The sequence below is a fragment of the Myxine glutinosa genome, chromosome 3 (assembly GCF_964187855.1).
Source record: "Myxine glutinosa chromosome 3, kmMyxGlut1.1, whole genome shotgun sequence".
Taxonomy (NCBI): domain Eukaryota; kingdom Metazoa; phylum Chordata; class Myxini; order Myxiniformes; family Myxinidae; genus Myxine; species Myxine glutinosa.
In genome coordinates, this window is record NC_136263.1 from 32,303,090 (window position 1) to 32,312,643 (window position 9,554).

Here is a 9,554-nt window from a genome sequence, read left to right on the forward strand (position 1 = left end):
GTTTCGTGAAGATCGGCTTAAAATTGTGACCTGTAGGCAAGTATAAGTGAGCGGACAGACAAACACACAAACAAACACACACAAACAAAAAACACACACACAAACAAACACACAAACACACACACAAACAGGAGTGATCAACGTACTTGCAAAAAAAATTAAAAAATGCCAAGTAACAAACGGACTGAAATGCAATACCCTCTCCTCAGGTGAGGGTAACTAGGCAGATGGCCTTGATCAGTATGAGCGACGAAAAGACCTGGGAGTAACATTTGATTGTAGTGTAGCAGCATAGCAAACCTGTTGTGCATTTTGCGATACAAGCACCAAATTTGGCACAAATGTACATTAATATGTTGCGAACATTTTCAGATATTGGGCCACTTGAAATTCTCTCTTTATGTCCGCCATATTGGATTTCAAAATGGCCGCCACTTGAAATCTACATTTGCTATTATCTCTGGACGTAATGCAGCTATTGACTTGATTCTGGTATCTAAATGTATGTTTTTGGGGGCAAGGAATCCAATGGTACCAATTTCAACTTAATATTATCTATCACAGTCTGTTATGTAATTTTATTTGGAAATTATCTAGGCAAATATTGGATTCAACACAATACTTTGAAAAGAATGTCTTAGTTCTGTAAATGTCTTAGGTATAATACTGACATGCTACATGGTCTAGTATTTGAGGCTAGGTGTACTGGTATCTGAGGCTAGGTATATACTGAAGATACGTGTACATAAACAGTGTCATGTTAACAAGTTCAGCATTGCCACAAGTACATGTATGTTGTTGACTCATCGTCATGTGCAGTCCCCTTCACACACACAGAGGGCTGTGCACTGAAGGGCAGCCTTTTTGCACTTGCAGCGCCTCACACACCCTTTCTTGCACTTGCAAGAAACCAGCTCAATGCAGCTGTGAGCTGCCTCAGTTAGCCTGGTCCAGTAAGGTGTGTACTGTCCTTCTCCAGTCCTTGACCAACCCCAGTTGGTTGGTGGAGGGAGCTCTGGTGCTGGCAGCAGTATCTGACCCCACACATGTCCACCTTGATACACTGCCCTCTTGACATGTTCCTCCAGAGCTGCCTTCGTTGGAGGGATGAGCTGCACATTGTTCTTCCTTGCGAAGAGTTTCCTCCTGGCCTTGTCAATGTCTGTGCATTTGCTGGTTCGATCATACAACAGGATCACGAACCTCTCGATGATGCGCATTGCATCGTCTGGTATGTCACGAGGTGCAGAGGACAGCAGCAGCAGCGCCTCAGTGAGTTCTGGCAGTACCGTCCAGACTGCCCACGCAGTGTTCTTGCCATGTCTATGAAAACTAGACACAGTGTCGCATCCAGTTAGAGCGTGGAACATTGGCAGTGCACGAGCCTTCTCTCGTCCCAATCCAGCTGCTATTTCGTGTGCTGCTAGGTATCGGAAACTCTGGCCTGTTCCGAATGCCAGCCACAGTTTGTCTTCTGGTTGCAACTCCTGTGCCAGGGACACTGCCAGCACCACAACATCGGTGTCTACAGTCCGGATGAGTATTGCATGGTGTCCATGCTGGACTGCGTGAGATGCATGCAGCAACATCCGACTGTCAGCCTCTTCATGGTTACATGGGGCGAGTGAGGTCAGATCTGGCAGTAGTGGCTTGCTGAGCACTGCCTCTCCATCAGTAATGACGAGTTGCTTGTCCTCCTGGTCAAACCATTCCATGAGAGCTGCTGAGAGGAACCTGAACAGCTCGGTCTTGTTGCTGTCCACTCGTAGGAAGTTCTGCCAGTTTCCTGGTATGGCTGCGGCAGCCACCACACGTCTCCGCACACCTTGTCCCCGCTTTGCACGTGTACTACCTTTCAGTGAATCAGCAAGGTAAGTATCCCAGACCAGATCCAGGCGTGACACTGTTTGCAGCTTCGTGGACATATATGGGATGAAGATCTGTTGTGCATACTCTTCAAAGGTCTTTGATGCAGCCGGCTTCAGCATCTGGACGATGGCTGCTCCATCAAGCACAATACAGGTCGTGACAGGAGTCTCTGTCTTTGCGTCGGAGACTTCTTCCAAGCATGTGAGGAGATCACTCTTGGTACCAGTGCAGAGGCTTCCACCATCAGACAATGCAGGAGGACATGCCTGATTCTCGTGACAAAAGAACTCCTCAAGGTTTCCATCCCTCGTCTGGCAGCCAATGTACAGGCGTGCGAAGAGTTCACGGTCATTCTTGATGGAGGCGAGCTGTTGCTGACCTTTGCTCTGGCTTCTTGGAGTGGAAGTGCTGAACACCTTCAGCTTGTTACGAGGAATGGGTGCGTCCACTGCCTTTGTTCTGTCCAACAGACACTCTCTGGTGAAAGCCTCGAACTGCTCTTGGCCAATCCTCTTGGCATTCATCACGGTCTCCACAGCAGAAGGATCTGCGATCTCCTTTGTGTCCAGTTTGACTACATGCTGACTCTCCTCCTCGAATGGGTTGCCCATCTCCTCTATGACACCGACGAGAGAGCGAACATCTTTCACAAATGAGGCCTGTACACTTGGCGTCTGATCATGATGACGTGTGTCTGCTGTTTGCCGTCTCCAGTGTTGGTTCCCATCCTGGAATTCTTCGATCACCCTGGCAACTTCTGGTCCCGCAACCATCCAGCGACGTAGGGCACTAGGGTTGTCAGTGAGCCCAACTGCTCCACCGTCTCCTTTGATGCAGGCATTATTCTGCTCATGTGCCTGGTCAATCGGGATTGAAGAGAACACCCTCTGTGTTTTCTGAACGGTGAAGTGGCTTTCCCTGAATTTCCTGGCTACATCTGGGTGTTTGATGGTGAGTTCGGCCATGTCCTTCAGGTGCACTGGTATCCACCTAGCATAGTGGGTGTGATCCAGTGCATGGAACCAGGGGACCAGCTCTGTCAGAGCATCGAGGTACATCATTAACGATCCCTGCCTGAGAGAACGCACATACACTAGAACCAACAGTTCTAGTTCCAGCACGGTTGCCCAGTAGTGAAACTGGGGGATGTCTTCTCCTCTCTGGCAACACCAGTCTTCAAACTCCGGAAGGTCCTCTGCATCCCTGGTTTCTCCCAGACAGTAGTGGTTGTAGGCACGGTGTTGCAGGATGTACAGTGCTGCTGCAGTCACTTGATGTGCTCTTCTTGTGCGCAAGACATGGGATGCTCGCAGGAATGAGTCTGCTGTCCCTGCTGTCGCAATCTCGGCTTGCACAAGTGCTTGCACCCAACCACTCCCTTTCAGCCAGTCCCCCAGTGTCCTCAGTGCCGCCATCTCTATGTGGAGGCCACCAAACATCACCACTATCTGGTCTTCACCATAGCTCTCTGGCCACTTCCACTGTATCTGCTTGGCCAAAGCAAACAGTGGCTGATCAACGGTGACCACTGGTGTCTGTCCAGGATTCAGGTGTTCCACAGCATTCTTCACGACGTCCATTGAGTGCCGGATCATGGCCACTGTGTGGGCACTCTCCAGGAAGAGTGGAAGCAGCGACGTGGGGCAGATGACTCGAGCATCTGGTGGCTGTCGGCTGGCATGAAATGCAGCCCAAGATGTGTTGTCATTGTCCACTGTACCAGTGTTGTCTTCCAGGACTCGCTTTGCATTGCCTAGCCATTGGTATTCTTCATCAGTCTGCTGTTTGAAGTCTCCTCTGGTCAATGACGCCACTTTAGCAGCTGGGACAGGCGACTTCTTGATGCTGCTAGTGACAGGGGGTACATCAATGTAGTAGTGCGGCAAGGGGGCGACTGTCTTGGACCGTGCATCCCCAGATCCTCCAACAATGACGTTACTCCGATCCACTCCTTCACCAGTGTAAGAAGGATGTTGTATGAGGGAGATAGCGGTACCATGGAAGGAGTCCTTTGATGTTGTTGCACTGGGGTTGTGATCTATGGGTCACTTTGTTTCCTAATGGGATATGAATTTATATTTTAGACTGCCAGTATATATGAGCTTGTCTGAGTTGTTACTAGTGATTTAGTATAGTTTTTTTAGTTTTTTTTATTTACAGAACTAAGACATTCTTTTCAAAGTATTGTGTTGAATCCAATATTTGCCTAGATAATTTCCAAATAAAATTATATAACAGACTGTGATAGATAATATTAAGTTGAAATTGGTACCATTGGATTCCTTGTCCCCAAAAACATACATTTAGATACCAGAATCAAGTCAATAGCTGCATTACGTCCAGAGATAATAGCAAATGTAGATTTCAAGTGGCGGCCATTTTGAAATCCAATATGGCGGACATAAAGAGAGAATTTCAAGTGGCCCAATATCTGAAAATGTTCGCAACATATTAATGTACATTTGTGCCAAATTTGGTGCTTGTATCACAAAATGCACAATTCTTTTGAATATTTGGGCTAAGCCGCCCCACTATTGTGAGATTAAATTTAGGATGCTCTCAATTAGTCTTCCTCCAATGGGTTGCGAGACTTGTAACACCCATGTCTGTCTGTCTGTGTATCAGTGTGTCCATGTGTATATTTTTGCTTAAACATTTTTTTTTCTCTGCAACCACTTGTCTAATCGATGCAAAACTTTAAGCATAGGAGGGACTTCCCATGGAGAATATTTTATTGATCGCTTTGACGTCAAAGATCACATGGTATGGTATGGCAGCCATATTTGAATAAAGGCTAAAAATAGAAAACGGGAAAAAACTGAAACCTCGCATATTTCATCAACACTCCATGGGGTATATAGAGTGATAACAAATATTTTTTTGTGTACAAAGTCGAGGCTCGTGTAAGATCTAACACATAAAACACAAAAGCATAAACATAAACATAAACACACATGAAACATAATAAAGGGAGCGGGAGACAAGAGGGGGAGAGAGAGAGGGAAACACAACAGCAGTGGAGAACAGAGACATCGGGAGATCTGTGGAAGGGAAATAGGGCTATACACTCCATGACTCCATGTTAGGGTGATAACAATGATGTCATAATCAGTGAAGTTGTATTCCAACCATAATTGGTTGAATCAATATCCTTATCAGAAAAATCAGAAACTTCATATATCTGATATATGACCCAATATGTGAGTGAATAATTAAATTTATGACATCATCCGTCATGTAGTCTGGTGGCCATATTGGATTTTTTTTAAACCCGTAAAAATCTTCTTCTCCAGAACCGCTGAACAGATCGATGTGAAACTTCATACCTATGATCGACTGGCCATGGAGAATATAGTTTGAAATTTTCAACATTGTAGTACACGTGATCTGGCAGCCATGTTCGATTTAAGCTAAAATCTTCAACAAGCATCTTCTCTCAAACTGTTGAACCAATGGATCCGAAACGTTAAGTATGTCATTGACTACCTATGGGGATACAAAGGCGATAACTAAAACATCACCGGTCATAGGTTTGGCAGCCATCTTGGATTGAACAAAAACCTTAAATAAATATCCGAATAAGCAATCAATAAAGCTACGGACAATGGCAATGTATGTGACATATAATAGGGGGGCATAGATGATATGGGTATACCGGCCATAATAGTCACGTGTTCAGTTAACGATGGTATTTTTGTTCAGAATGAACAAAAACACAAGGTATTTCATATCATCGTTATCATTATTGATTAAAGGTCCTGGGTCTGCCAACGTTGGATCAATGGAGGATCAGAGGGAAAATTATTGAAATATACAATTTTTTTAATTTTTTTGGTATACAGTCATTGCTCGTGGATGAGCAACAACACTAAACGGATCAGTACTCAACAGAACAAAAGGAGCAGTAGAGAGAGAGGAGGTAAACACCAACAGCATGGTCAAAGGACAAAATAGAAAGAGACTTGGACAAATAATGGGTGTGGGGAGGAACGAGGGGTATGGGAGGATGCATGAGGTGGACAAGATGGATACATAAGCATACTTAAGAAGTATGCTTATGTATCTGTATGTATAGTATGCATAACATACTTAAGAAGAATTAGAACGATACTCTTCGACGTCTGCCCACATTATGACATCGTTATAATACTTGTACCAAGTTCGATTTAAATCCATACAGCTGTTCTCAAGTTATCGCATTTTTACCTGACATGATCTCTGACCTTTGACCTCGGGAACCCCAAATATAATCAATTAATCTTTACATCATTACACATACCTGTACCAAGTTTGAATTAGATAACTTCAGCCATTCTCAAGTTTTAGACCTATTACAGATTTGACCTTTGACCCCAAAATCTAATAAGTTAATCTTTACATCATTATACATACCTGTACCAAGTTTGAATTAGATCACTTCAGCCGTTCTCAAGTTATAGACCTATTACAGATTTGACCTTTAACCTCTTGACCCCAAAATCTAATAAGTTAATCTTTACATCATTATACATACCTGTACCAAGTTTGAATTAGATAACTTCAGCCGTTCTCAAGTTTTAGACCTATTACAGATTTGACCTTTGACCCCAAAATCTAATAAGTTAATCTTTACATCATGGTACATACCTGTACCAAGTTTGAATTAGATCACTTCAGCCGTTCTCAAGTTTTAGACCTATTACAGATTTGACCTTTGACCCCAAAATCTAATAAGTTAATCTTTACATCATGGTACATACCTGTACCAAGTTTGAATTAGATCACTTCAGCCGTTCTCAAGTTTTAGACCTATTACAGATTTGACCTTTGCCCCCAAAATCTAATAAGTTAATCTTTACATCATGATACATACCTGTACCAAGTTTGAATTAGATCACTTCAGCCGTTCTCAAGTTTTAGACCTATTACAGATTTGACCTTTGCCCCCAAAATCTAATAAGTTAATCTTTACATCATGATACATACCTGTACCAAGTTTGAATTAGATCACTTCAGCTGTTCTCAAGTTATAGACATATTACAGACTTTGACCTTTAACCTCTTGACCCCAAAATCTAATCATTTCATCTCTACCTCATTCTACATAAGTGTACCAAATTTGGTCAGAATCCCATCACTGGTTCACAAGTTATCGCGGTAACAGGATTTTTACCTAACATGACCTCACATTTGGCCTTTGACCTCGTGACCCCAAAATCTAATCAGTTCATCGTTACCTCATTATACATACCTGCACCAAGTTTGACTAAGATCCCTTCAGCCGTTCTCAAGTTATAGACATATTACAGACTTTGACCTTTAACCTCTTGACCCCAAAATCTAATCATTTCATCTCTACCTCATTCTACATAAGTGTACCAAATTTGGTCAGAATCCCATCACTGGTTCACAAGTTATCGCGGTAACAGGATTTTTACCTAACATGACCTCACATTTGGCCTTTGACCTCGTGACCCCAAAATCTAATCAGTTCATCGTTACCTCATTATACATACCTGCACCAAGTTTGACTAAGATCCCTTCAGCCGTTCTCAAGTTATCGCGGTAACGAATCTCCGGGGCGACTTCGTCAACGGAGGCATAAAAATCTACCAAGTTGGAAGCAGGTGGCCTTGGGGGTGGTCGGTGGGAGCTTAACGGGGGTACAAAAGATCATGGGTTTGGATGGGGGATGATCTGGGATTGTGGTGAACAGCTACCGTGAAGAGCTCCAGAGAAGGATGAGATATTGAAGAGAATGTGGAAGTTGGTTCCACAGGTGGGGGAAAAAGAGGAACAAACGAGAGGAAGATATTTATATCAGGTGAGTTCATGAGCCATGCTCTATTGCTCTATAGTCTATACAGAGGGTCGGTGATGCCGAAGCAGTTTCTGTGGCAAGGTATGCAATCCTGGTCAGGTCGCCCCTACAACACAGAAAGCACACCTGTCAACCCAAACCTGCATGAAGGAGTGAGAAGATTTCATACCGGTCAGGTCCAGGGTGATGCCCACCTGGGGGGGACGAGCCCACCTGCCCAGGGCAAATCTGGTAAAATAGAACCCAAATGGAGACCTCTGTTGGCTATAAATCTTATACCTGAGGAGAGAGTATTACATTTGAGTCCGTTTGTTTGTCCGTTTGTTTGTCTGTTTGTTTGTCCGTTTGTTTGTCTGTTCGTTTGTCTGTTTGTTTGTCCGTTTGTTTGTCTATCTGTTTGTTTGTCTGCTTGTTTGTCCGTTTGTTTGTCCGTTTGTTTGTCTGTTTATTTATCCGTTTGTTTGTCTGTTTGTTTATCCGTTTGTTTTTCCGTTTGTTTATCCGTTTGTTTGTCTGTTTGTTTGTCCGTTTGTTTATCCGTTTGTTTATCTGTTTGTTTGTCTATCTGTTTGTTTGTCTGTTTGTCCGTTTGTTTATCTGTTTGTTTGTCTGTTTGTTTGTCCGTTTGTTTGTCCGTTTGTTTATCTGTTTGTTTGTCTGTTTGTTTGTCCGTTTGTTTATCTGTTTGTTTGTCTGTTTGTTTGTCCGTTTGTTTATCCGTTTGTTTATCTGTTTGTTTGTCTGTTTGTTTGTCCGTTTGTTTATCTGTTTGTTTGTCTGTTTGTTTGTCCGTTTGTTTATCCGTTTGTTTATCTGTTTGTTTGTCTATCTGTTTGTTTGTCTGTTTGTTTGTCCAATTGTTTATCCGTTTGTTTGTCTGTTTGTTTGTCTGTTTGTTTGTCCGTTTGTTTATCTGTTTGTTTGTTTGTCCGTTTGTTTATCTGTTTGTTTGTCTGTTTGTTTGTCCGTTTGTTTATCTGTTTGTTTATCTGTTTGTTTGTCTATCTGTTTGTTTGTCTGTTTGTTTGTCCAATTGTTTATCCGTTTGTTTGTCTGTTTGTTTGTCCGTTTGTTTATCTGTTTGTTTGTCTGTTTGTTTGTCCGTTTGTTTGTCTATCTGTTTGTTTGTCTGCTTGTTTGTCCGTTTGTTTGTCCGTTTGTTTATCCGTTTATTTATCTGTTTGTTAGTCTATCTGTTTGTTTGTCCGTTTGTTTGTCCGTTTGTTTGTCCGTTTGTTTGTCCGTTTGTTTGTCCGTTTGTTTGTTTGTCTGTTTGTCTGTTTGTTTGTCTGTTTATTTGGCCGTTTGTTTGGCCCTTTGTTTGTCTGTTTGTTTGCTTGTTTGTCCATCCATTTGTTTGTCTGTTTGTCTATCTGCTTGTTTGTCTATCTGTTTGTTTGTCAGTTTGTTTGTCCGTTTGTTTGTCCGCACAGAATAAATATGATTTTCTCTGCAACCGTTGATCCGATTGACAGGAAATTTTCACCATCGGTGCAACTCCACCTGCAGAATTTTTTAATGATGATGTCATCGGTCACGTTGTTCGGCCGCCATCTTGGAAAACCGAAAAACGTTGCACCTCTATATCTCCGAAGGTGCTGCATATAAAAAATTGAGACATGGCTCATTGTAAAGAACTCTCCATGGGGAATAAAATATGTTAATGATGATGTCATAGGTGCCTCCATTATGACGTCATAATTCGACAAGTACAAAACTTCATCTGATCAAGATGAAATTTCTTGAGCATAATCTCGGAATAAATTGGTGGAGAAAAAAAAAAATGATGACGTCATAGGCCACGTGGTTCAGCCGCCATATTTGTTTTCACACAAAAGCCTTAAAAACCACTGAAAACACATCCTGGCGAAGGTCTGCAATCTCT